The sequence below is a fragment of the Cervus elaphus genome, chromosome 4 (genome assembly GCF_910594005.1).
Source record: "Cervus elaphus chromosome 4, mCerEla1.1, whole genome shotgun sequence".
Lineage (NCBI taxonomy): Eukaryota > Metazoa > Chordata > Mammalia > Artiodactyla > Cervidae > Cervus > Cervus elaphus.
This window is the reverse complement of record NC_057818.1, coordinates 58,014,242-58,041,670: the sequence shown is the minus strand read 5'-3', so window position 1 is coordinate 58,041,670 and position 27,429 is coordinate 58,014,242. Positions and strand designations below refer to the sequence as shown.

Below are 27,429 nucleotides of genomic sequence, written 5' to 3'. Positions count from 1 at the left end.
GCGGGACTGTCCTGGGGCTGAGGGCGCTGGGGAGGATATGCCAGCCAGTGAGCCCCCCACCCCGATGGACATGGGCTTCCTGTTCCCCTCTGCATGAGTCCACAGTCTCCAGATCCAGGGGACCCTCCTGCAGCAGAACTAAATCTAGTCCCCCCAAAGGATGGTGGGTTCTCTGGGCTGGAAGAGCTTTGCAAAGTCCCCTGGGCCCCGTGTCACTTGGTGGCGGGGTTCCCACCTCCAGCCTCCTTCCTTAGGGTCACCCCACTGAGAGGACAGCTCTCTCTGCAGAGCGGTGTTGCAATCATTGGGATCGCCTGGGGGATGAAGCGTAAGGGGGAAGAAGTAAGGAGACACAAGCCTTAGGGCTTCCCGGGTGGCGCTAGTGGTAGAGAATCCACCAGCCAATGCAGGAGACATAAGAGAAGCGAGTTCAACCCCTGGGTTGGGAAGATCCCAACAAGTAATTCATCTGCAAAACAAGCAAACAGCACATGCAGCTCAATAAAAAGAAAAAAAAGAAAACACAACAGAAATGGACCAAAGATCTAAATGGATGTTTTTTTCAAAGAAAGTATCCAGGTGGCCAAAAGGCACATGAAAAGGTGCTCAGCATCACTAATGATTGGAGAAATGCAAATCAAAACGATGATGAGGTATGAGCTAAAATCACTGAGACTGGCTATCCTCCAAAAGATCTACAAAGATTAAACTCTGCTCAGAGCCTGGGGAAAAGGAATCCTTCTACCCTGGAGGCAGGGTGGGTGCGGCCAAGAAGAAAAACATGGAGATTCCTTAAAATGCTAAACAGGGAGTTACTAACACCCTGGAAGCCAACTCCTTGCCTTAGATCCGGAAAAAATAAAAAATTTAAATGATATGTGCGTGTACCCTTATTTTTAGGACAGCACTATTGACTATATTGAAGACAGTATCAAACAAAATGTCCATCAATAGAGAAATGAAAGTAACTCGTCCATCTAGACAGTGGAATACATTCAACCAGCAATAGAAAGAGAAAGTGGCATTGGCAAAAGCGTGCATGGGCTGAGGGGACATAAGGAAAAAACACCTGTCCTCAACTTGTGCCCTTGGGTGGGTCCGCGGAAAAGAAGAAAACCGGGCAGGTTGTCAATAGGCCAGTCTTGAGAGGTCGGTTTTAATCACAGTTTTCTTTTTTTAAAAAAAATCACATGGAAACCTTTCAACATGAAGTAATTTTAGAGAAATTCAAATCAAAATTACAACTAAATATGAGCTAACCCCAGCCAGAATGGCTTGTGTCAAAAACTCTACAAACAGTAAATGGTGGAGAGGTTTCGGAGGAAAAGAAATTCTCCCACAATGATGCTGGCAATGTCAGCTGTTAACAGCCAGAGCAGAGGACAACGCGGAGGTTCCTTAAGTGAAAAGTGAATGAAACTACGTCTCTCCCTAACCTCATGCAGAAAAGAAACTCCAAATCTATTAAAGAACTAAATGGAGCGATGGATACTCTAAACTTCTTGTGGAAAATATAGGCAAAACAGGTTTTGAAGTAAATCACAGCAAGTTCTTGGTTTTGCTCTTAGAATAACAAAAAAACCCCGAAAGACAAAAAACCTCAACAAAAGTAACCTCATTAACCTCAAAAGCTTTCGCACAGCAAGGATCAACCTAAGTGAAAGAAAAAGATAACATTTAAATTGGGGGAAATGGTTACAATCGATTTTAAAAACGACTTGCTGCTGCTGCTAAGTCGCTTCTGTCGTGTTCGACTCTGTGCGACCCCACAGACGGCAGCCCACCAGGCTCCTCTGTCCCTGGGATTCTCCAGGCAAGAACACTGGAGTGGATTGCCATTTCCTTCTCCGTAAAAACAAGGTATTCATCTCCAAAAACATGCAAACAGTTCATTCAGCTCAATATCAAAAGACAATCAATAGAAATACAGGCCAAAGATCTAAATAGACCTGTGTCTTCAGATGGCATCCAGATGGCCATAGAGTATATGAAAGATGCTCAGCATCACTGTTAGAGAAACGCCCATCAAAACTGCAACGTGGCATCAACGCACACCGCTCGGAATGGCCATCTTCCAAAAGATCTACAAAGATCAAATGATGCGGAAGGCGAGGGAAACAGGAAATCTTCCTACACTGTGGGCGGGGATGTAAATGGGTGGGGGCATCAATGAAAGAAAGCAGTATGAAGATGCCTGAAACACACTAATCCTAGTTATTGCACAATCGGGCAAGCCCACCCATTGGCTTAGGTCCGGAGAAAACCATAATTTAAAATGATATTTGCAACCCTATTTTCAAGGCGGCAATATTGACAATATTTAATAGAGAGCTTCCCCAGTGGCTCAGCTGGTAAAGAATCTGCCTGCAATGCGGGAGACCTGGATTCGATCCCTGGGTTGGGGAGATCCCCTGGAGGAGGGCGTGGCAACCCCCTCCGGTATTCTTGCCTGGAGAATCCCCCAAAACAGCAGAGCCTGGCGGGCTACAGGCCATGGGGTCGCAGAGAGTCAGACACGACTGAGCGACTAAGCCCAGCACAATAAAGAGCGTCAGTCGAAATGTCCATCAATAGAGAAATAAAGTCACTGACCCATCTACACACGGGAATCACTCAGCTGTCAAAAAAAAAGCGAAAAAATATCATTGTCAGCAGCCTGGATGGACCGAGATTTATCATACTCAGTGAAGTCGGTCAGGAAGGGAAAGAAATACATCACTTACAGGTGGAATCTATAAATTCATACGAATGAAAGAATTCATTAAGAGAAACAGACTCTCAGACTTAGAAAACCAACATGATTATTTAAAAAAACAAAACAAAACAGGGAGGGAGACACTAAGAGGTTGGGATTAACACGTACCTACAACGTATTATCAGATAATCCAAAAGGACCTCCTGAATAACACAGAGATGTCTACCAAACACCCTGAAAGAACCGACCTGGGACAAACCAGAAAAAGAATAGATACAGTTCTCTGTGTAACTGAATCAAGTTCCTGCAAACCCGAAACAAACACAACAACGGAAATCCACTCTACTCCAAGAGAAAATAAATATTAATTTAGCCAACAAAACAAAGCCGCGGGACATGAAGGTGTGCTGCCGCCTTGTGGCCGCTTTTGGTAACAACAGCGGGGAAACTGCAGGCGGCCCTTAACATTCACAGGACCGAGCGGCTGCAGGAAGGGACGCCTCTCCCCGACTGACGTCCTCGCTGGGTTGGGGGGGAAATTCAGAACAGGGCCATGATCACAGGGCCGATCTCAAAAGACCAGCTTTACTCACACTGTTTTTAAAAATATCGCATGAAAAGCTTTCAGCTTCGTGAAATATTACAGAAATGTAAATTAAAAAAAAAATACAAGGAGATATCAGGTCAAACGGTCAGAACGGCCTTTGTCAAAAAGCCTTAAAAGCGATAACGGCTGGAGAGGTTGGGGAGAAAAGGGCGCCTCCTACGCTGAGGCTGGGACTGGAAGTTGTTAACAGCCACGATCGAGGACGGGGTGGAGGGTCCTTCAACTTGTGAAAACTGAAGGAATTTACACCTCTCCCTAACCGCTTACAGATGAAGGAACTTCAAATCGACTAAAGAGTTTTATATGTAGGGACGATTCCTCTAAATCTCTTGAGGAAAATATATGCAGAACACACATTGACATAAATCACAGCAAGTTCTTTTTGGATCTACACTCAGAATTGTTTTAAAACAAAAAAAATTTTTTTTTTTCCAGTGGGTTTTGTCATACATTGATATGAATGAGCCATGGATTTACATGTATTCCCAATCCCGATCCCCCCTCCCACCTCCCTCTCCACCCGATTCCTCTGGGTCTTCCCAGTGCACCAGCCCGAGCACTTGTCTCATGCATCCCACCTGGGCTGGTGATCTGTTTCACCATAGATAGTATACATGCTGTTCTTTTGAAATATCCCACCCTCACATTCTCCCACAAAGTTCAAAAGTCTGTTCTGTATTTCTGTGTCTCTTTTTCTGTTTTGCGTATAGGGTTATCGTTATCACCTTTCTAAATTCCATATATATGTGTTAGTATGCTGTAATGTTCTTTATCTTTCTGGCTTACTTCACTCTGTATAATGGGCTCCAGCTTCATCCATCTCATTAGGACTGGTTCAAATGAATTCTTTTTAATGGCTGAGTAATATTCCATGGTGTATATGTACCACAGCTTCCTTATCCATTCATCTGCTGATGGGCATCTAGGTTGCTTCCATGTCCTGGCTATTATAAACAGTGCTGTGATGAACATTGGGGTGCACATGTCTCTTTCAGATCTGGTTTCCTCAGTGTGTATGCCCAGAAGTGGGATTGCTGGGTCATATGGCAGTTCTATTTCCAGTTTTTTAAGAAATCTCCACACTGTTTTCCATAGCGGCTGTACTAGTTTGCATTCCCACCAACAGGGTAAGAGGGTTCCCTTTTCTCCACACCCTCTCCAGCATTTATTGCTTGTAGACTTTTGGATAGCAGCCATCCTGACTGGCGTGTAATGGTACCTCATTGTGGTTTTGATTTGCATTTCTCTAATAATGAGTGATGTTGAGCATCTTTTCATGTGTTTGTTAGCCATCTGTATGTCTTCTTTGGAGAAATGTCTGTTTAGTTCTTTGGCCCATTTTTTTATTGGGTCATTTATTTTTCTGGAATTGAGCTGCAGGAGTTGCTTGTATATTTTTGAGATTAATCCTTTTTCTGTTGCTTCATTTGCTATTATTTTCTCCCAATCTGAGGGCTGTCTTTTCACCTTGCTTATAGTTTCCTTTGTAGTGCAAAAGCTTTTAAGTTTCATTAGGTCCCATTTATTTAGTTTTGCTTTTATTTCCAATATTCTGGGAGGTGGGTCATAGAGGATCTTGCTGTGATTTATGTCGGAGAGTGTTTTGCTTATGTTCTCCTCTAGGAGTTTTATAGTTTCTGGTCTTACATTTAGATCTTTAATCCATTTTGAGTTTATTTTTGTGTATGGTGTTAGAAAGTGTTCTAGTTTCATTCTTTTACAAGTGGTTGACCAGTTTTCCCAGCACCACTTGTTAAAGAGGTTGTCTTTTTTCCATTGTATATCTTTGCCTCCTTTGTCAAAGATAAGGTGTCCATAGGTTCGTGGATTTATCTCTGGGATTTCTATTCTGTTCCATTGATCTATATTTCTGTCTTTGTGCCAGTACCATACTGTCTTGATGACTGTGGCTTTGTAGTAGATTTTTGGTAGAATTCAGCTGTGAAGCCATCTGGTCCTGGGCTTTTGTTTGCTGGAAGATTTTTGATGACAGTTTCGATTTCCTTGCTTGTGATGGGTCTGTTAAGATCTTCTATTTCTTCCTGGTTCAGTTTTGGAAAGTTATACTTTCCTAAGAATTTGTCCATTTCATCCAAGTTGTCCATTTTATTGGCATAGAGCTGCTGGTAGTAGTCTCTTATGATCCTTTGTATTTCAGTGTTGTCTGTTGTGATCTCTCCATTTTCATTTCTAATTTTGTTAATTTGGTTTTTCTCTCTTTGTTTCTTAATGAGTCTTGCTAATGGTTTGTCAATTTTGTTTATTTTTTCAAAAAACCAGCTTTTAGCTTTGTTGATTTTTGCTATGGTCTCTTTAGTTTCTTTTGCATTTATTTCTGCCCTGATTTTTAAGATTTCTTTCCTTCTGCTAACTCTGGGGTTCTTCATTTCTTCCTTCTCTAATTGCTTTAGGTGTAGAGTTAGGTTATTTATTTGGTTTTTTTCTTGTTTCTTGATGTAAGCCTGTAATGCTATGAACCTTCCCCTTAGCACTGCTTTTACAGTGTCCCATAGGTTTTGGGTTGTTGTGTTTTCATTTTCATTCATTTCTATACATATTTTGATTTCTTTTTTGATTTCTTCTATGATTTGTTGGTTATTCAGAAGCGTGTTATTTAGCCTCCATATGTTTGAAGTTTTAACAATTTTTTTCCTGTAATTGAGATCTAATCTTACTGCACTGTGGTCAGAAAAGATGACTGGAATGATTTCAATTTTTTTGAATTTTCCAAGACCAGATTTATGGCCCAGGATGTGATCTATTCTGGAGAAGGTTCCGTGTGCACTTGAGAAAAAGGTGAAGTTGATTGTTTTGGGGTGAAATGTCCTATAGATATCAATTAGGTCTAGCTGGTCCATTGTGTCATTTAAGGTTTGTGTTTCCTTGTTAATTTTCTGTTTAGTTGATCTATCCATAGTTGTGAGTGGGGTATTAAAGTCTCCCACTATTATTGTGTTACTATTAATTTCCTCTTTCATACTCGTTAGCGTTTGCCGTACATATTGCGGTGCTCCTATGTTGGGTGCATATATATTTATAATTGTTATATCTTCTTCTTGGATTGATCCTTTGATCATTATGTAGTGTCCTTCTTTGTCTCTTTTCACATCCTTTATTTGAAAGTCTATTTTATCTGATATGAGTATTGCGACTCCTGCTTTCTTTTGGTCTCCGTTTGCATGAAATATTTTTTTCCAGCCCTTCACTTTTAGTCTGTATGTGTCTCTTGTTTTGAGGTGGGTCTCTTGTAGACAGCATATATAGGGGTCTTGTTTTTGTATCCATTCAGCCAGTCTTTGTCTTTTGGTTGGGGCATTCAACCCATTTACATTTAGGGTAATTATTGATAGGTGTGGTCCTGTTGCCATTTACTTTGTTGTTTTGGGTTCACATTTATAAAACCTTTCTATATTTCCTGTCTAGAGAAGATCCTTTAGCATTTGTTGAAGAGCTGGTTTGGTGGTGCTGAATTCTCTCAGCTTTTGCTTATCTGTAAAGCTTTTGAATTCTCCTTCATATCTGAATGAGATCCTTGCTGGATACAGTAATCTAGGTTGTAGGTTATTCTCTTTCATTACTTTCAGTACGTCCTGCCATTCCCTTCTGGCCTGGAGGGTGTCTATTGATAGATCAGCTGTTATCCTTATGGGAATCCCTTTGTGTGTTATTTGTTGTTTTTCCCTTGCTGCTTTTAATATTTGTTCTTTGTGTTTGATCTTTGTTAATTTGATTAATATGTGTCTTGGGGTGTTTCGCCTTGGGTTTATCCTGTTTGGGACTCTCTGGGTTTCTTGGATTTGGGTGGCTATTTCCTTCCCCATTTTAGGGAAGTTTTCAGCTATTATCTCCTCGAGTATTTTCTCATGGCCTTTCTTTTTGTCTTCTTCTTCTGGAACTCCTATGATTCGAATGTTGGGGCGTTTCACAGTGTCCCAGAGGTCCCTGAGGTTGTCCTCATTTCTTTTGATCCTTTTTTCTTTTTTCCTCTCTGCTTCATTTATTTCCACCATTTTATCTTCTACCTCACTTATCCTATTTTCTGCCTCCGTTATTCTACTCTTGGTTCCCTCCAAAGTGTTTTTGATCTCATTCATTGCATTATTCATTTTTAATTGACTCTTTTTTATTTCTTCTAGGTCTTTATTAAACAGTTCTTGAATCTTTTCAATCTTTGTTTCCAGGCTATTTATCTGTAACTCCATTTTGTTTTCAAGATTTTGGATCATTTTTATTATCATTATTCTAAATTCTTTTTCAGGTAGATTCCCTATCTCCTCCTCTTTTGTTTGACTTGGTGGGCATTTTTCATGTTCCTTTACCTGTTGGGTATTTCTTTGCCTTTTCATCTTGTTTAGATTGCTGTATCTGGAGTGGGCTTTCTGTATTCTGGAGGTCTGTGGTTCCTTTTTATTGTGGAGGATTAACCCAGTGGGTGGGGTTAGACGATTGGCTTGTCAAGATTTCCTGGTTAGGGGAGCTTGCGTCAGTGTTCTGGTGCGTGGAACTTGATTTCGTCTCTTTGGAGAGCAATGGAGTGCCCAGTAATGAGTTTTGAGATGGGTCTATGTGTTAGGTGTGTCCTTGGGCAGCCTGTATGTTGATATTCAGGGCTATGTTCCTGCGTTGCTGGAGAATTTGCGTGGTATGTCTTGCTCTAAAACTTATTGGCTCTTGGGTGGTGGTTGGTTTCAGTGTAGGTATGGAGGCTTTTGGACGGTCACTTATTACTTAAAGTTCCATGTAGTCAGGAGTTTTCTGGTGTTCTCAGGTTTTGGGCTTAAGTCTCCTGCCTCTGGATTTCAGTTTTATTCTTCCTGTAGTCTCAGGACTTCTCCAACTATACAGCCCTGATAAGAAAACTTCTAGGTTAATGGCTAAAAGATTCTCCCCCGTTAGGGACACCCAGAGAGGTTCACAGAGTTACATGAAGAAGAGGAGAGGGAGGAGGGAGATAGAGATGAACAGGAGGAGAAAAAGGGGGACTCAAGAGGAGAGAGACAGATCTACGCAGGTGTCTGTTCCCAGAGTGTTCTCCGTAGCCCAGTCACCTACAAGGATTCACAGAATTGGATTGGGAAGAGAAGGGGGAAGGAGGAAATAGAGGTGTTCTGAGGTAGAAGACAGAGAGTCAAGATTGGGAGAGAATAATCTTCGGTTTAAAAATAGGGCTTCTCTTCTTCTTTTTTTTTTTTTTTGTAAGGTTATAGTGTATTGAAAATGAAAATTAAGGAGTAGTAGAGGAGTACTAGAGGACTTTAAAAGAAATAAGAGAAAAAGAAAAATAGAAAATAGAAGAGAAAAAGGAAAGAAAAAAAAGAAAGAAAGAAAAAAAAAATTTTTTTTCCCCCCTAATTAAAAAATCGTAAAAGTCTGTGGAAATGAAAGTTAAGGAGTAATGGGGGAGTAATAGGGGATTTTAAAGGAAAATAAAAGAGAAGAAAGAAAAAAGAAAAAAAAGAAAAAAAGAAAAAAAATTAAAAAAAAGAGAAAAAAGTAAAATTATATCTAGGAGTTTCTCTGGAGCTGTTGCGGTCAGTGTGGGTTCGGCTCAGTTTCAGATAGTTCCTCGTTCCAGCTTACGCTTCTCGATACCTACAGGCCACTCCGGTGTAGTCGGTGTTTCCTAGAGGGATTTTAATCTGTTGCACCAGTCCCTTCTGAAGCGGTTCCCTTTGTTTATTTGGCTTCTGTTTGCCGGTCTCTTCAGAGCCTCATTTCCGCCCTGACACAGGCGGGCGGAGGTGGACTCTTATTCAGGTAGCTAGTTCCTGCTCTGCGGGGCAGGGAGGGGCTGGCGCTGCAGGGAGGGGCTGGCTAACCCTAACCCTAATTGGATCTACACTCAGAATTGTTTTAAAAAAATTGTTTAAAATTGTTTTAAAAAAATTGTTCAAAATAAAACTAAATTTTAAAAAAGTCACCTCATTAACCTAAAAAGGTTTTGCACAGGAAGGGCAGCCATAAGGAAAGAAAAAGACAACCCTCAGAATGGGAAAATAAGTGTTTGCAACCGAAGTTAGAAACAAGGAATTCATCTCCAAAGATGCAAACTGCTGACACAGCTCAAGATAAAAACAAACAAACAAACAAAAAAAAACCCCAGTCAACCCAGCAGGAAAACAGGCAAAGACCTAAACGGACGTTTTTCCAAAGAAGGCATCCAGATGGCAATAGAGTGCATGGAAAGATGCTCAGGATCACTCTTACAGAAATGTCAACTGAAACCTCAATGAGGTATCAGCTCACCCCCTCAGACAGCTATCCCCCCAAAGACCTACAGGTTAAATGCTGCGGAGGGCGAGGGGAACAGGGACTCCTCCTGCACTGTGGGCGGGGAGGGAAATGCGGGGGGGGGGGGGGGCGGCCTCAAAAGAAAACAGTATGGCGATTCCTTAGAACACTACACGAAGACTTAACACATGATCCGGCAAGCCCACTCCCGGTCTTAGATTGGGAGAAAATCAAAACTGAAAATGATGGTTGCACCCCTATTTTCAGGGCAGCGTTACTGACAATCTCCAAGACAGAACATAAATGAAATTGTCCACCAATAGAGAAATAACGAGGAACTTGCCCATCAAAACTCAACCATCGAAACGAATGAAAACAAGTCAGCTTAGGAGCATGGATTGACCGAGAGATTTACCAAACTGAGTGAAGCCGGTCAGAGAGGGAAAGCGAAGGATCACATACACGGAGAATCTATAAATTCCTCAAGTGAACTAATTCATAAACTGAGACAGACTCAGAGACATAGAAACGCGAGTTTACGATTTTTTTTTTAAAGTTTGGGGAAGGGAAACATTAAGAGATTGGGGTTTACAGATACACACTACTTATTTTCAGATAGATAATCGAAATGGACCTACTGAATAGCACAGGAAGTCTACTGAATATACTCAAAGAACCTATATGGGAAAAGACCCCGAAAAATAATAGAAAAGATGTACTTCTATGTATAACTGAATCAAGTTCCTGTCAACCTAAAACAAACACAACAGAAATCAACTCTACTTCAATAGAAAGTAAAAGTTAACCATAATAAATGAATAGATAATTGTGACGCATGAGGAAATGCTGCCGCCTTGTGGCCGCTTTTGGTACAGCAACGGAAAATCCTGGGCTGACGGCACTTCACATTCACCAGACTCAGGGGCTGGAAGGAAGAAACTCCTGCCTGAAGAAACGTCCTAGGTGCGTCGGGGAAAAAGAGGCAAGCCAGGGCAAAAGATCACGAGGCCGATCCAAAGCTCAGTTTTACTCACACTGTTATTAAAAATGTCACATGAAAAGTTTTCAACTTTGTGAAATGTTACAGAAATGTAAATCAAAGCTGCAAATCAAAAGTGTAAAAGGAGAAACGGAAAGATATACCCATTTGGATGCAGAGTTCCAAAGAATAGCAAGGAGAGATAAGAAAGCCTTCCTCAGTTATCAGTGCAAAGAAATAGAGGAAAACAATTGAATGGGAAAGACTAGAAATCGCTTCAAGGAAATTAGAGATACCAAAAGAATATTTCATGCAGAAATGGGCACAATAAAGGACAGAAATGGTATGGATCTAACAGATGCAGAAGATATTAAGAGGAGGTGGCAAGAATATACAGAAGAACTATACAAGAAAGATCTTAATGACCAAGATAAGCACGATGGTGTGATCACTCACCTAGAGCCAGACGTCCTGGAATGCAAAGTTAAGTGGGCCTTAAGAAGCATCACTATGAACAAACTAGTGGAGGTGATGGAATTCCAGCTGACCTATTTCAAATCCTAAAAGATGATGCTGTTAAAGTCCTGCACTCAATATGCAGGGAAATTTGGAAAACTCAGCAGTGGCCACAGGACTGGAAAAGGTCAGTTTTCATTCCAATCTGAAAGAAAGGCAATGTCAAAGAATGCTCAGACTACAGCACAATTGCACTCATCTCACACTGGGCTTCCCTGGTGTCTCAGAGGTTAAAGTGTCTGCCTGCAATGCGGGAGACCTGGGTTCGACCCCTGGGTAGGGAAGATCCTCTGGAGAAGGAAATGGCAACCCACTCCAGTATTCTTGCCTGGAGAATCCCATGGACGGAGGAGCCTGGTAGGCTACAGTCCACGGGGTCACAAAGAGTTGTACACAACTGAGCGACTTCACTTTCACTTTCTTTCACACACCAATAAAGTCACAGAGAATCCTCCTACATTGTGGGTGGGAATGTAATTGAGTGGGTGCAGCCACAAGGAAAAGAGTGTGGAAATTCCTTAAAACACTAAATATAGACATACCACACGATCTGGCAAGCCCACCCTTTGCCCTAGACCCAGAGAAAATCATGATTTAAAATGATAGCTGCACCTCTATTTTCAGGGCAGCACTACTGACAATATCTAAGACAGAGCATCAACCAAAGTTCCATCTATAGAGAAATGAAGAGTCTTGTGTCCATCTAAACACTGGAATACACTCCAAAAGAATGAATGAATGACATTTTCAGGAGCATGGATGAACTGAGAACTTATCATACTCAGTGAAGTCAGAGATGAAAGAAGAAGTATCACTTAGGGGGGCATCTATAAATTTATACAAATTAACTATAAACAGAAACAGACTCACAGACTTAGAAACGCAACTTACCGAAGCACATCCGGTCTTAGTAGAGCCGTGTGGGCTCCTGAGAGGCGGGTTAGAAGAGCGGAGGCTGTGTCCCACAGACAGTAGCATCATGGATATATTTAATCGGAAGATCAACTTTGATGCACTCTTTAAATTTTCCCACATAACCCCCTCGACACAGCAGCACCTGAAGAAGGTTTATGCCAGTTTTGCCCTCTGTATGTTTGTGGCAGCTGCGGGGGCCTATGTCCATGTGGTCACCCATTTCACTCAGGCTGGCCTGCTGTCTGCCTTGGGCTCTTTGGGGTTGATGATTTGGCTGATGGCAACACCTCACAGCCATGAAACTGAGCAAAAAAGACTGGGACTTCTGGCTGGATCTGCTTTCCTTACAGGAGTTGCCTGGGCCCTGCTCTGGCCTTGTGCATCGCCATCAACCCCAGCATCCTTCCCGCTGCCTCCATGGGCACAGCAATGATATTCACCTGCTTTACCCTGAGTGCACTCTATGCCAGGCGCCGTAGCTACCTCTTTCTAGGAGGTATCTTGATGTCGGCCATGAGCCTGATGCTCTTGTCTTCCCTGGGGAACCTTTTCTTCGGATCTGTTTGGCTTTTCCAGGCAAACCTGTATTTGGGGCTGGTGGTCATGTGTGGCTTTGTCCTTTTTGATACTCAACTCACTATTGAAAAGGCTGAAAATGGAGATAAAGATTATATCTGGCACTGCGTTGACCTCTTCCTAGATTTCGTAACTCTCTTCAGAAAGCTCATGATGATCCTGGCTATGAGTGAGAAGGATAAGAAGAAGAAGAAGTGAAGCAGCCATTCAGCCTTCCCCAGTTTGACTTCCTGTCCCTCAGCCCCTCATTTCCTCTTTGCACACATTACAGGTGGCGTGTTCTGTGATAATGAAAAGCATCAGAAAAGCTTTTGTACTTTGTGGTTTTCTCTATTTTGAATTTTTTGATCCAAAAAACTGATTAGAATATAGTCTGGAGTTTGGCTTCGTTAAAAAAAAAAAAAGAAAGAAAGAAATTTAAAAAAAAGAAATAAATAAAAAAAAAAAGAAGAAATGCAACTTACGACTTTTTAAAAAAATGTAGTGGCAGGGAGACATTTAGAGGTTGCGATTAACAAAAACACACTACTTTTTATCATATAGATAATGCCAGTGGACCTACCACATAGCACAGGGAAGTCGCTGGATACACTGGAAGAACCTATATGGGAAAAGACCCCAAAAAAGAACAGAGGAGATATACATCTGTGTATAACCGAATCACGTTCTTGTAAACTTAAAACAAACACAACAGAAATCAACTCTACTCCAATAGAAAATAAAAATTAACCAGAAAATAAAAAAAGAGAAAGAGAGATATCAAGGGAACATGCAAAGATGGGCACAATAAAGGACAGAAACAGTATGGACCTAACAGAAGCAGAAGATAATGAGGAGAAGTGGCGAGGATACAGAGATGAACTATACTGGGCTTCCCCTGTGGCTCAGCGGGTAAAGAATCCTCCTGCAATGTGGGAGACCTAGGTTCGAACCCTGGGTTGGGAAGGTTCCCTGGAGAAGGAAAGGCTACCCACTCCAGTATTCTGGCCTCGAGAATTCAACAGACTGTATAGTCCACGGGGTCACAAAGAGTTGGACATGACTATTAAGGAGAGGTGGTGAAAATACACAGATGAACTAAACTGAAAAGATCTTGTCACATCAGATAAGAGGATGGTGTGATCACTCACCTAGAGTCAGAAATCCTGGAGTGAGAAGTCAAGTGGGTCTCAGGAAGCATCACTATAAACAGAGCTATTGGAGATGACGGAATTCCAGCCGAGCTATTTCAAATCCTAAAAGATGATGCTGAGACAGTGCTGCACGCAGTATGCCAGCAGATTTGGAAAACACAGCAGTGGCCACAGGTCGGAAAAGATCAGCTTTCACTCCAATCCCAAAGAAGATCAGTGCCAAAGAATGTTCAAACTTCTGCACAATGGCACTCATTTTACTTGCCAGCAAGGTAATGCTCAAAATCCTTCAAGCTAGGCTGCAACAGTATGTGAACTGAGAATGTCCAGATGTACAAGCTGGATTTAGAAAAGGCAGATGAGTCAGAGATGAAATTGCCAACATCCGTTGGATCACAGAAAAAGAAAGAGAATTCCAGAAAACATCTACTTCTGCTTCATTGATTATGCTAAAGGTTTTGTGTGGATCACAACAAACTGTGGAAAATTCTGAAAGAGATGGGAATACCAGACCACCTGCTCTGCTTCCTGAGAAACTGGTATGCAGGTCAAGAAGAAACAGTTAGAACTGAACATGGAACAATGAACTGGTTCCAAATTGGGAAAGGAGTACATCAAAGCTGTATATTGTCACCTGCTTATTTAACTTATATGCGGATAACATTATGCAAAATGCTGGGTTGGATGAGGCTCAAGCTGGAATCAAGATTGCCAGGAAAAATATCAATAACCTCAGATACGCAGATGACACCACCCTAAGGCAGAAAGCAAAGAGGAACTAAGGAGCCTCTCAATGAAAGTGAAAGAGGAGAGTGAAAAAGCTGGCTTAATACTCAAAATTCAAAAAACTAAGATCATGGCATCCAGTCCCATCTCTTCATGACAAAGAAAAGGGGAAACAATGGTAACAGTGAGAGACTTTATTTCCTTGGACTCCAAAATCACTGAAGGGGTGACTGTAGCCATGAAATTAAAAGATGCTTGCTCCTTGGAAGAAAAGCTGTGACAAACCTAGACAGCATGTTAAAAAGCAGAGACATCACTTTGCCAACAAAGGTCTGTCTAGTCAGAGCTATGGTTTTTCGAGTAGTCATGTGTGGATGTGAGATTTGGACCATAAAGAAGGCTGAACGCTGGAGAACTGATGCTTTTAAACTGTGCTGTTGGAGAAGACTCTTGGGAGTCCCTCAAACAGCCAGGAGATCAAACCAGTCCATCCTAAAGGAAATCAGTGCTGAATATTCATTGGAAGGACTGATGCTGAAGCTGAAACTCCAGTACTTTGGCCACCTGATGCTAAGAGCCAACTCATTGGAAAAGACCCTGATGCTGGGAAAGATTGAGGGCAGGAGGAGAAGCAGGCGACAGAGGATGAGATGGTTAGTGGGCATCATCAACTCAATGGACATGAGTTTGAGCAAGCTCTGGGAGTTGGTGATGGACAGGGAGGCCTGACGTGCTGCAGTCCATGGGGTCACAAAGAGTCGGAAACGACTCAGTGACTGAACAACATTGCGGTCTCGTGAGAGAGGAAGGCATTGTAGAATGTGTAAAAAGTCTAGAATGTAACTTCTCTAAAAGCTTTATAGAAAGCACCTTTACTGTAGTAGGCAATAGTTAAAACCCAGATCCTGAGATCTCCATCAGAATAACACTCAGCCAAAAATAAGAGTGGACCTCTGTCTTTATGAGGAGGGCAGCATGACTTTATACCAGTAAAGTTAGACAGTGACCACTAGTCTAGAGCGAAGGAGGCAGAGAACTCAAGAAAGAAGAAGGTTAGAATCATGTGAATCATCATGGAGCTTTTTGTCTGTACTCACAAACTCCCATTTATTCCTCAATAGCAGAGATCGTGGGATGCAGGAGCCTCCAGGAGACATTCTACAAGTGAAGGACCCCAAACCCTGAGGGTAGATAAGGGATTCTGGGAGGAAGCTATCCTCACCCAAGCAGGCCAGGTTCCAGTAGTTCTGTAACATCACATCCCTGGACAATTTCCACTGACCGAGGTCCAGGCATTCCCGCTCCTCTTGAAAGGTTGTTGCTGAACCACAGAAGATGCCAGGATTCTTGGCCTCCGAAGAAGAATTCTATCTGGGGCCAGAGATGAGGCTTGATCACTCAGAGCTTTTGTGTAATAGAGTTTTATTAAAGTATAAAAGAGGTAGAGAAAGCGTCTGAAATAGACATCAGAAGGGGGCAGAAAGAGTGCCCACTCGCTGGTGTTGGCAAGGAAGTTATATACCTTTTAATTAGTCATCACAATGAATCAAAAGAATGTCTGGAGGTTGTAAAGGTCTTACTAGACCCACTCCCATAATTTACATTTTAAGATAACAGGATTAGCCAGAAGGTTTTTCAGGAAAGAGAAACTGTCCTCAAGCAGGATACAGTGTTGTTGTATAATCCCTAGTACAGTTTAAACTGAGTTATGTAATTGATGAAGACTAAGGAATGTAGACAAAAAAGTTTGTCCTTTCCTCTTCCTTGAGAATTCCAGACCCCTCTCTCCTTGGGGACCCTCGGACTTCTTATCAACCTGCCTGGGAACTGACTCTCTCTTTTTCTTTTCTTTCTTTTTTTTTTTTTTTTTTTTTTTTGGAACTGACTCTCTCACTCTTGAGTGAAGTCTATGGCCAGACCCTGGAATGTCAGCCGTCCCAGAAATACAAAGTACATATGCCATGTGACTGTGGGAAGACTTCCTTATGTGACCCAAGATGAAAACAGCAAGTTCAGAGAACTAGTTTTTCAATGAGAAGAGTGTCTGATGTTATACAATAATATACTTTTTTATATAGCAATATGCGCTACCATATTTCTAACCTGAAGAAAACAGGATGACATATGATCCACAAAGCCACTTTGACTTCCCTACTGGCTCAGACGGTAAAGAATCTGTCCACAATGCGGGTGACCTGGATTCGATCCCTCGGTTGGGAAGATCCCTGGAGAAGGAAATGGCAACCCACTCCAGTATTCTTGCCTGGAGAATCTTATGGAGAGAGGAACCTGGCAGGCTATATAGTCCATGGGGTCACAAAGAGTGGGACATGACTGAGAGACTATGATTCATTCATTCATCTGGGAGAAAAACTATTAAATGTGATCAACAGAGGCATATTTATTTTTGAGGATTTTCCTTGTGTTCCACAGGATAAATATCAATCAAAGCAGGAATTTTTTTAAAAGCACATTGTGAGTCAAGAATTCTAGGGTGGGGCCACAGTTTTTCATCTTGAACAAGCTTAGTTTTAACTAAATGTCTGGTTGATAAATGGCCATTGTGAATAGCTCGGAGGTCAAAGAGCCATGGCCGATAGCCATGGAATCCAGTCTCATCACTTCATGGCGAATAGATGGGGGAACAATGGAAACAGTGAGAGACTTTATTGTTTTGGGCTCCAAAATCACTGCAAATGGTGACTGCAGCCATGAAATTAAAACGCTTACTCCTTGGAAGAAAAAACTATGACCAACTTAGACAGCATATAAAAAAGCAGAGACATTACTTTGTCAGCAGAGGTCTGTCTAGTCAAAGCTATGTTTTTTCTAGCAGTCATATATGGATGTGAGAGTTGGACTATAAAGAAAGCTGAGTGCCAAAGAATTGATGCTTTTGAACGGTGGTGTTGGAGAAGACTCTTGGGAGTCCCCAGGACATCCAACCAGTCCATCCTAAAGGAGATCAGTCCTGAATATTCATTGGAAGGATTGATGCTGAAGCTGAAACTCCAATACCTTGGCCACCTGATGTGAAGAACGGACTCATTTGAAAAGACCCTGATGCTGGGAAAGGTTGAAGGCGGGAGGAGAAGGGGATGACAGAGGATGAGATGGTTAGATGGCATCACTGACTCAACGGACGTATGGTTGAGTAAGCTCCGGGAGTTGGTGATTGTAAGGTGTGCTGCAGTCCATGAGGTGGCAGAGAGTCGGACACAACTGAGCAACTGAACTGAACTGAAAAGAGCCAGGTAAGAATTCATAGTTATTATTGAACTTTATGCACTTTACAGATTTTACAGGTTTAATAGATTAGTAAGCAGAGAAAACAATCTTTTTGCCTATTTTTGAACTATAGAACTTTCTAACAGTTTTTTATTTTTTTAACCTTGAATGAGCCATATAAATAATTTTAGATAAAAAATATTGCTCTTCAAAATGGTTTGGAATATTTGATCAAATATTCAGAAAATGGTAGAGCTTGGGATTTACTTCAATGGATCTGAGCTCAATTTTATGTAAAAAGAATTAAGTCAACACAGAGACCTGACTGAGCGACTGAACTGAACTGAACACAGAGACCACTCTAATGGATGTTTTACCAGTTGAGGTAACTGGCAAAAATATCAAAAACAGAAAAAATGTCATATACTGTTAACATTTTCATGCACACAACCATACACTATTTGGGAGAAAAATTATTCATGTTTATAAAATCAGGAGTAGATTTCTGTGCTTAAATCTTATAATTTATTTGTGGCAATAATCTATATTTTTAAAATACATTACAGTGCAAGAACACAAAGACATAAAATAAATTAGAGCTCTTGGTTCTGAATCTTTTATTCCTTTGAAAATCTCTATCATGTGTGTTGAATCATATTTTAGATTTAACAGTTAAACATACATAAGTAATAACATTCTTGTAAATATTGTAGAAAACACAAAGATGTGATAAGATTTCTGTCTGGAAAATGAGCACAGAGTATATTATTAACGGAAATGATCAGACCTGGGCTTGAGTGATGAAAACCTCCATTCCCCAAAAGCAAGAACCTTACTAAACACAGGTGAGTGTTCATTTTCCAAAGCAAACAGAACTAAGAAGGTGTGGTTTGCTACATTAATTTTGTCAGCTTATACACATCCCTCACTAAATCTTTCAAAAATCCATTTTAATGACAGAAAGCAAGAACATCCCAGTTGCAGTATCACAGAAGCACCTGAACCAGAAAACGTGAGGTGTAATGGGATAAATGTTAGCAGTGATCTGAATCCTGAAAATACCAGTTTTATGCAAAATTCTCTTCTTACATAACTTCCATGTTCTGTATCCTAAGGCTACACTTAAGAGTGAGTCCTTCCTGCCAATGTGGAGAACACTCTCTCATACTTTTCTCCTTCTTTCCCCCAAACTTCCTGTGGAACTCTGGACCACTGCAGTAATTCTGTTCATAAAGGACAATTTCTTAATCCTGTTCTAAATGTCTGAAGTTGCATATACATGTAAATTCATCACTAATTTCCCCTACTTCTCTAAGATCCCAAGACTGAACCACATGCCAATGGGAATCTCAGAACCTATGCCTCCCCATGTTTATTTCTCACAAAGGGAATATTCTCACTAGTTGAAAGTCACTAATTCAGGTTGAGAATTCATCATGCTCTATAGAAAGCCAGAATTCATCATGCTCCCTACAGACAAGGGAGACAAGGTTCTGGGACACAAGGGAGAAGTGGTCTAAAGAGCCGGTCCTCACTATGGTAAGAAAAGGAAAAAATAAGAAGTTGATAACAAACGCCCCAGGCAGAAAACTTAGAAGCCGAGAACTAAAGGTTTGCAGGTTCCCTCAGTCCAGGCATTTCAGGAGGAAAAGCAGACACAGACCCAGACCCAGGACAGGACATGTACCTGAGAAGCTGCCATCTCCTCCTCTTCTTCCTCCTGCTCTGCGTCTTCTCTGGGGATGTTATGCAGCGAACGTATCTCTGCATCTTGAGAAAATACCTTCAAAGGCATCCGCACAGCTCTTAAACCTGCAACTACTTCACCACTACAGACAGAAGGACCTTGAAAAGCTGAAAAGACTCACCTCTCCTGTCCTCTGTCTCAGGAGAGATTCAGGAACAATCACTTCCTACCTGGAGACCAGTCTGTGAACTAATTTCTTGATTGTTCTCTCCCCATAGAGAACTCCTAACCCTCTGCTCACACAGATGATGTGAGTTGACTTCCCGGTCCAAATCCAGCTAGACCAACCCTGCGGCCTCTTCTTGGACTGAAAGCGGGCCTCAGCTCTCACAAATGCACCAGGAGCCGCGTCCTTATCCCGGGCCTCCCCTTAGAATCCCCTGGAGCACTTCCTACACACCACACTGATGCTCCCACAGGACCGAGAGCACTCTGTGGGGAGGGCACCGGGGAGGCTATCCCTTAACACTGGTCATGTGATATTGATAGCAAACCAGGTTGAAACCACTTAAAAGATTCTTTCTGAACCACTTCAGTGAATATGAGCCCCTCGAGGTCAGGTCCCCACCCTAAGAAGTTATGAATCTGCAGGTCTGAAGTGGGGCCATGAAATGAGTCTTTAGCAAATTCTGTTTGTTCTGATGCTTCTCCCCCAAGACCCACACTCAGGAGCCCTGAGCTTCAGCCCTCACACTCAGCACAGCTGAGACCTCTCAGAAGGGGAGGGTTTAGGGCAGGAATTTCTTAGGTCAAGGTTAGGACCAAGCAGAGAAAGTTCCAGTACTTGGTGTTCAGGCCTTTATAAGACACCCTGGGTGAAGTGCTGTGGGCTCCCCAGGCTGAGTGTGGATGGGTCTATTCAAACCAAGGGGAGCAGGAATCTGGTGAGCACTGTGAGGGTGGCATTGAAGTGGGGAGCCTGTGAAGTAGAACCTGGGGTTCAGCAAGACTGCTGATCACAAGGTGGGTGGTTGTCTAGAGCAGGTGCTCACAGGACTGGCTGGTGTGAGTTCAAGGACCTGCAGATGCTGCTCCCCAGACAGATGCTGAGGCAGCAACAGCATGGAGCAGTTCAGGGGAGCACTCAACAGTACTCTGTATAATCCTTATTGGAACCATCACAATGTCCCAGCAGTTACAGAGAGGAGGGGAAAGTACAAAGGAGAAATGATGGGAAATATCCAATTATTTGAGGCGTAAAGGCAGTAAGGAAACTAATTGTTACAGATATCATCCCTCTGTGCTAACAAAGAGTTTATTGTTAGGTATTCTTCCCTGCAACCTTAAATCGGTAGGTTGACACTTCATTCATTACATTCCGGCTTTATCACAAGAAACCATCAGTTTTATTAACATGTACTATCACACATAGAAAGAATAAAACCTTTTCCAATCCACTGTGTAACTGATTAAATACAGATTACAAGCATAAACAACGATATTCATTCCTCTGATACAATGATCTCAGAACTGTGATTTCTACGGTTACAAAATGGAGGCTAATCATTTACAAATGAAACAAGATGTACACTAATTACATGACTTTTCTGAGAAGGGTTTCCATACATTTCTAGGGTATCAGAGGTATCTTTATTTGAAACATGTCAACTAATATTCATGACATCTGTTGATATTATAAAGCTACATCAAGAGTTCAGTGAACTGTCAGTGTATTTTCCTTAAAATGCAAGTGACATAACTATTGAAAATGTGCATCTTACTTTAATATGTGGAATTACTCCCTGGACACTTACTTCATGGTGACCTATAGGGATGTTTGACAAGAATGACTAACACCTCCATTTAAATGTTCAGTGTACATGCTACATCACTGTGTCCTTAATCTCCTAATGGAGAATAAATATAAATGACTTCTCTCTAGGATAGATGGCCTTCTCTCATCTTTGAGTAGCAATCATCAAAAATGTAACTTTGCATACACACTAAAAATGAAGCATAGCAGCATGGAGTAATTTGAGAGTTCAATAGCATATCTTGGTTTTCAAATAATCACAAATCGTGTCAATATAAGCAAAGATATATTGCTAATATTTGTACATTTCTAAATACCAACCCTTCATCTTGTGATCCATACTAACATATCAATTTTCTATGTTTTAACTATGGATTACTATCTACAATACTTCTCCTGAAGAGAACTTCAAAAAACAGGATTGATGAAATGCTTTCTAGTGTGCAGGCTTCCCTGAAAGCTCAGTTGGTAAAGAATCCACCTCCCACTCCAGTATTCTGGCCTGGAGAATTCCATGGACACAGTCCCTGGGGTTGCAGAGTTGGACACAACTGAGCAACTTTCACTTTTTCTAGTGTGCAATATCTGGTATTTATTTAGATTTAACTTTCTTTAAATACTTTTCTACATTGTTTTATGTCATTTCTTATCTTTCTTAAATAAACCGTCCTGTATTTTCTGAAGTGTATGTTTAGGACAAACCTCTTCCATCACTTATTTTATTACTAGAGTTTCTCTCCAGTACGTGCTTTCTGATGTTTAGTAAGGTGAGAGCTCTGGTTAAAGCCTTTGCCACTTTCCTTACATTTATAAGGTTTTTCTTCCAGTATGAATTCTCTGATGTTGAGTAAGATGTGAGTTCTTGATAAAGGCTTTCCACATTTTTTACATTTGTAAGGTTTCTCTCCGTTATGAATTCGCTGGTGTTGAATAAGACTTGAGTGGTGACCGAAGGCTTTTCCGCATTCTTTACATTTATAAGGTTTCTCTGCAGTATGAATTCTCTGATGGTAAGTAAGACCTGAGTGCTTGCTAAAGTCTTTGCCACAATCCTTACATTTATAAGGCCTCTCCCCAGTATGAATTCACTGGCGTTGAGTAAGAGTTGAGTTCTGACTAAAGGATTTCCCACATTCTGTACATTTATAAGGTTTCTCTCCAGTATGAATTCTCTGATGGTAAGTAGGACCTGAGCACTGGTTAAATTCTTTGCCACAATCCTTACATTTATAAGGCTTCTCTCCAGTATGAATTCGCTGGTGTTTAGTAAGAGTTGAGTAGTGACTGAAGGCTTTTCTGCATTCTTTACATTTATAAGATTTCTCTCCAGTATGGATTACTTGCTGTTTAGTAAGACATGAGTGCTGTCTAAATGCTTTGCCACAATCCTTACATTTATAAGGCTTGTCTCCAGTATGAATTTTCTGATGGTAAGTGAGACCTGAGCACTGGTTAAATTCTTTGCCACAATCCTTACATTTATAAGGATTACATTTATAAGAGAATTTATTCATTCTCTCCAGTATGAATTCTCTGGTGCTGAGTAAGATTTGACTTCTGATTAAAGGCTTTGCCACACTTTGTACATTTATATGTACCTATAAAAGGTTTCCATCTTGAATGAATTTTCCTGTGTCTACTTAGACTGGATGAGTTAGTAAAGGCTTTCTCACATTTCTTACACTTGTAACTTTTCTGCGGATCCTGAATATTCTGCTGTTGAGTAAGATTTGAAGACTGATTAGAACTATCACTATATTCACAATTATAAGTCTTCTCTCCTGTATGTGTACTCTTCTTTAGTGGAAGACCTGATGCTTGATAAAAGATATTCCTACATGTACTATTTTTAGAATCCTTGTCTGAAGATTGAGGTCCCTGATGTTTCATAGGGTTAGAGTCTTGTTCAATTTTAGATCCAGTTTCATTGCATGAATAGCTTCTCACTCCATCGTAAATATTCTTGTAATTATTGGGGGTAGAGCTCTTGCTTAAGGCCTGATTCGTGTTATTACATGTGAGAAGTTGTTCCATATTAACCATATCATGATGAGTATTGAACAATGATGGTGGGATTAACTCTTTTCCATTATTATCAACATTACACATTTTGGAACAGAGAGAAATTGTCAGTTGGTGGAAGAATAATGACCCCTTGCTCACAGATCCCTCAAATTGATTATATTGTGAGTTTTCCCCATCATTTTTAAATTTCTGGTTTTCAGACGTGCTTGAATGTATGTGTAATTGAAGCCTGTGTTCAGAGTGGTTTGAATGAGTATTTGCAGTAGAGACTGGATGACTTTCCAGATTTTCCACATTCACCTTCAGAGAACGTGTATGTTTCAAAAAATGATAACCCCATAGCTCGGGAGAGAGAGACGAAGGGAAGAAGGAAGAGGCCTTTGGCTCCTCTTTTTATCTGTTTCTCTGCCCCTGGGTCTGTCTTATGTAAATCTTATGTAAACAAAGAAAAAAAATTGTTTGTTTTACCTGAGGTTCTCACTCCAGTCCTCAGACCTTCCTTTGTTCTATTTTCGCGGGCTTTCCCTTCCAGGTCTTTTAGCCACCTCCATTTTGGACTCTTTTTCCCTGCTCTAACTACCTAACATTGTGTTTTAACTAGTAAGTCTTAGCATTACAGAGGACAGTATCTCTTAGTTTTCTTTTTATTTCTGAGCATTTTCTGAAAAATTCTCGATCACTGAGCTTATTCAATATATAAGGGCATTTTCTAACTCCTAAAGAGCTGAAATTGCATCCCCATGTAAACTCATCATGGCATTTCCCTTAGTTCCCTAAGATCCCAACACCGAACCACATCCCAATAGGAATCTCGGATACCAGTGTCTCTCCGTGTTTCTCTCTCACAAAGGGAATATATTCACCAGTTGAAAGTCGCTAATTCATGTTGAGAATTCATCATGCTCCATAGAAAGCCAGGATACAGACAAGGGAGACAAGATTCTGGGACACAAGGGAGAAGTGGTCTAAAGAGCCAGGCTTCACTAAGATAAGAAGAAAAGGAAAAAAATAAAGAACTTGATAACAAACACGCAGGCAGAAAAGTTAGAAGCAGAGAACTAAAGGTCTGCAAGTTCTCAGTCCAGGCATTTCAGGAAGAAAAGCAGACACAGCCCCACACCCGGGACAGGACACGTACCTGAGAAGCTGACATTTCCTCCTTCCTCCTGCTCTGCGTCTTCTCTGGGGATGTTACGTCACAAACTCACATCTGCATCTTGAGAAAATACCTTCAAAGACATCCATGCAGCTCTTTAACCTGCAACTGCTGCAGGGAAAGAGAAGAAAAAGTTTTCCTGTTTCCCTCACCCTTTTCTGAGCTCCTTCTCGACTTTCTGTGTTCCCAATCTGTAGTGGGGAATCAAGACTAACCTGATAATGCTAATCACATCCTGGTGCTCTACACTATTTGCAGATTGTCTGGGCTAGTTCTTCTCCTTCCTTTTCAAGTTACAGAGAACAGTTCACGAGAGACAGTGGACCCTGCTTCTCTACTACCTGACCCACCCTAGGAAGGTTGTGAAAGAAACGTAAGAGGAAGACCCCCATTCAGAGCCCTGAGGGGAAACCTCACACCTGAGACCTCAGGAAGGGAGGGTTTAGGGAGGGAACTTCCAGAAGCAAAGAAGGTCAACCTGATTCCCTGGGGAGGGGCTCTTTCTAGGATGGGTGTGGTGGTCCAGAGCCTGCCTGTACCCTTGGGGGCTGGGAGGGGAGAGGTGAGTGAGTGGTGGGAATCACCTGGGGGTCTTGGGTTCCTGCCAGGCTTTACTTGCAGAATTCTTCCCAAAGGTCTCCCCTGTCCTTAGCTTTTTTCACCCCCCTCTGCAGCCTGGGGACACAGGTTTTCACGAAATGATTTGCTTTGTGACCACCTCTCTGCAGGCGTGGCACCTGCAACTTCAGAGACCAGGAGCCTGGAGGCATTTCCATCCCCAATTTCTTGGAGAGAAAACCAGGGGCAGCAGGAGGCCTGGCGAGATGCAGTCCAGGGCGACTGAGCGACTGACCTGAACTGAAGTGAGCAGGACACGCTAGGTTCACAGTGCGTTTGGGCGGAGCCAAACGCCACTGAAAATGATGCCCTGAATGCTATCTGATGACCAACCAAGGAAGTAATGTTCGGTGTTCTGATAAGTTGCATTAAACATGATTTAACACCTGAGAATGTTGCTGCTCTACTTCCTGTGTGTGTTTTTCTAGGTTTTATGAATCAACTGCTCCAGTTCATTGTCTCCTCCATTTAGAGAGCTCTATTTTCCCACATCTTTAAAGCATAATGACCAAGGAAAAATTAAAGATAGAAGCATATTCATCTTTCTCATATTATATATTCTAAAAAATATTCAGTCTGCATTCACCAATACCAAGTTTGTAGAAGATTTATTTCACAGTAGAATTCAGAATAAAGTATAGACATTTCCCATATACCTCTTGTTCCCACATGTGGACAATCTCCCTACTTAGCTTTCCCCACCAGAGTGAGCATTTGTTACCACTGATGAATCTACATGGGCAGTAAATAGATCAACTCTCTAGTCTACCCCTGTGTTCCTCTTTTAGGAATGTGCACTCCATACCTCTAGATAAATGTTTAGTAACATGTGTCAATCATGACAGTTTAACACAAATTATTTCATGGTCTGGAAAGTTCTCTAGACTGAGGATATTCATAGTCCCTCCTTCAAAACCCACAGTAATCATGGACCTTTTCAATCTCTTCTATATTTCTTACTAGATTCCCAGGTGACTGAGTGGTAAGGAATCTCCCTGCCGATGCAGGACATCCAGGTGATGCAGGTTCAACCCTTGGGTCACGAATATCCCCTGGAGGAAGAGATGGCAACCCACTCCAGTATCCTTTCCTGGGAAATCTATGGACAGATGTGAGCCTGGCAGGCTACAGCCCCTGGGATCACAGATACTCAGACACAACTGAGCACATATGAACATTTACCTACACCAAAAAGCCATATTGTAAAAATCCTACTTTTTGTAGCATTTTCAAATGGGCTTCTTTCACTTAGTAATGAAGGAGGAAACAGAGAGAGCTGGACTCTGTCTTAGGCCAGGCTGTGAGCATTAGGCTACACGCACGGTCACCCTCCCAGTGGACTCTTTACTTTGCGCCCCGGTGTCTGTAGGAATGGCACACCAAAGGAAAATCAGATCCCACCCCGCCCCACCCCCCACCCCCGCCCCAAAAGCCTCAGTACTTGTACTAGGACTCTGTTGCCTAAAACAATATGTTAATTATCTCTGTAACAGAAGAAAGTGGTAAATTCCATTCTGTTTATTGGGATATGACCACAGGACTGTTGATAAATATCCACTGTTTATTTAGTCATGTGACACATGAATCATGGGTTAACTTTGATCCTATCTCTCTTTTACCTTCTCCAGACTAGTTTCAAGGAATTTGGGGAGCTGGGTTTGAGCAAGTACACTTAGGGTATATAAAGTTTTCACAAAAACTGTTCGGGGTCCTTGGCTAAGAGGAGACTCTGCCTTGGCCCCACCGGTATAATAAACTGCACTCCACTGCACTGCATTGTCCTTCTGAGTCAGTTTGTTTTCCAGAACACATGGCTACAGCCATAAAATGTATGGAATGTATTTTATGCCTTGAAAGCTTAACATGCAAAAGCTTAAGAACTACCTCTGCGCCTATATTCCTGCTCAGTAAATAAGTTCATCAATACCATATTTTAAATTCCATACATATCTGTTAAGGCAATATTTGCACAAATATAGAGATCAGACATGGACACAGCAGGAGAAGAAGAGGGGGACCAATTGAAAGGGTACAACTGACATATATACACCACCATGAGGAAAACGTTGGAGAAGACTCCTGAGAGTCCCTTGGACTGCAGGGAGATCCAACCAGTCCATCCGAAAGGAAATCAGTCTTGATATTCATTGGAAGGAGTGATGTTGAAGCTGAAACTTCAATACTTTGGCAATCTGATGTGAAGAACTGACTCATTTGAAGAGAGCTTGACGCTGGGACAGATTGAAAGGGGGAGGAGAAGGGGCCGACAGACGATGAGGTGGTTGGATGGCATCACTGACTCAATGGACATCAGTTTGAGCAAGCTCCAGGAGTTGGTAATGGACAGGGAGACCTGGCGTGCAGCACTCCATGGGGTCGGAAAGAGTCAGACACGACTGAGCAACTGAACTGAACTGATGATTAAAATAGGTAGCTGGTGGGAAGCTGCTGTTTACCACAGGGAGCGCAGCTTGGTGCTCTGTGCTGAGGAGAGGGGTGAAACGGAGACCACGGGAGGGAGGGC

General features: G+C 41.7%; 2 protein-coding genes and 1 pseudogene across 4 annotated transcripts in view; 1 reads left to right on the top strand and 2 right to left on the bottom strand.

The window, feature by feature from the left end:
- LOC122691420 (putative protein ZNF720) overlaps positions 1 to 27,429 on the bottom strand; it is a 344,658-nt gene that overhangs the window by 257,910 nt on the left and 59,319 nt on the right. The window lies entirely within an intron of this gene.
- The window catches only part of LOC122692441 (putative protein ZNF720), a 136,681-nt gene that overhangs the window by 50,333 nt on the left and 58,919 nt on the right, over positions 1 to 27,429 (bottom strand). The gene's annotated exons all lie outside the window — the stretch shown is intronic.
- LOC122692434 lies at positions 11,927 to 12,890 on the top strand (annotated as a pseudogene). The gene has a single exon (XR_006340650.1). The product of XR_006340650.1 is annotated as a bax inhibitor 1-like (transcript).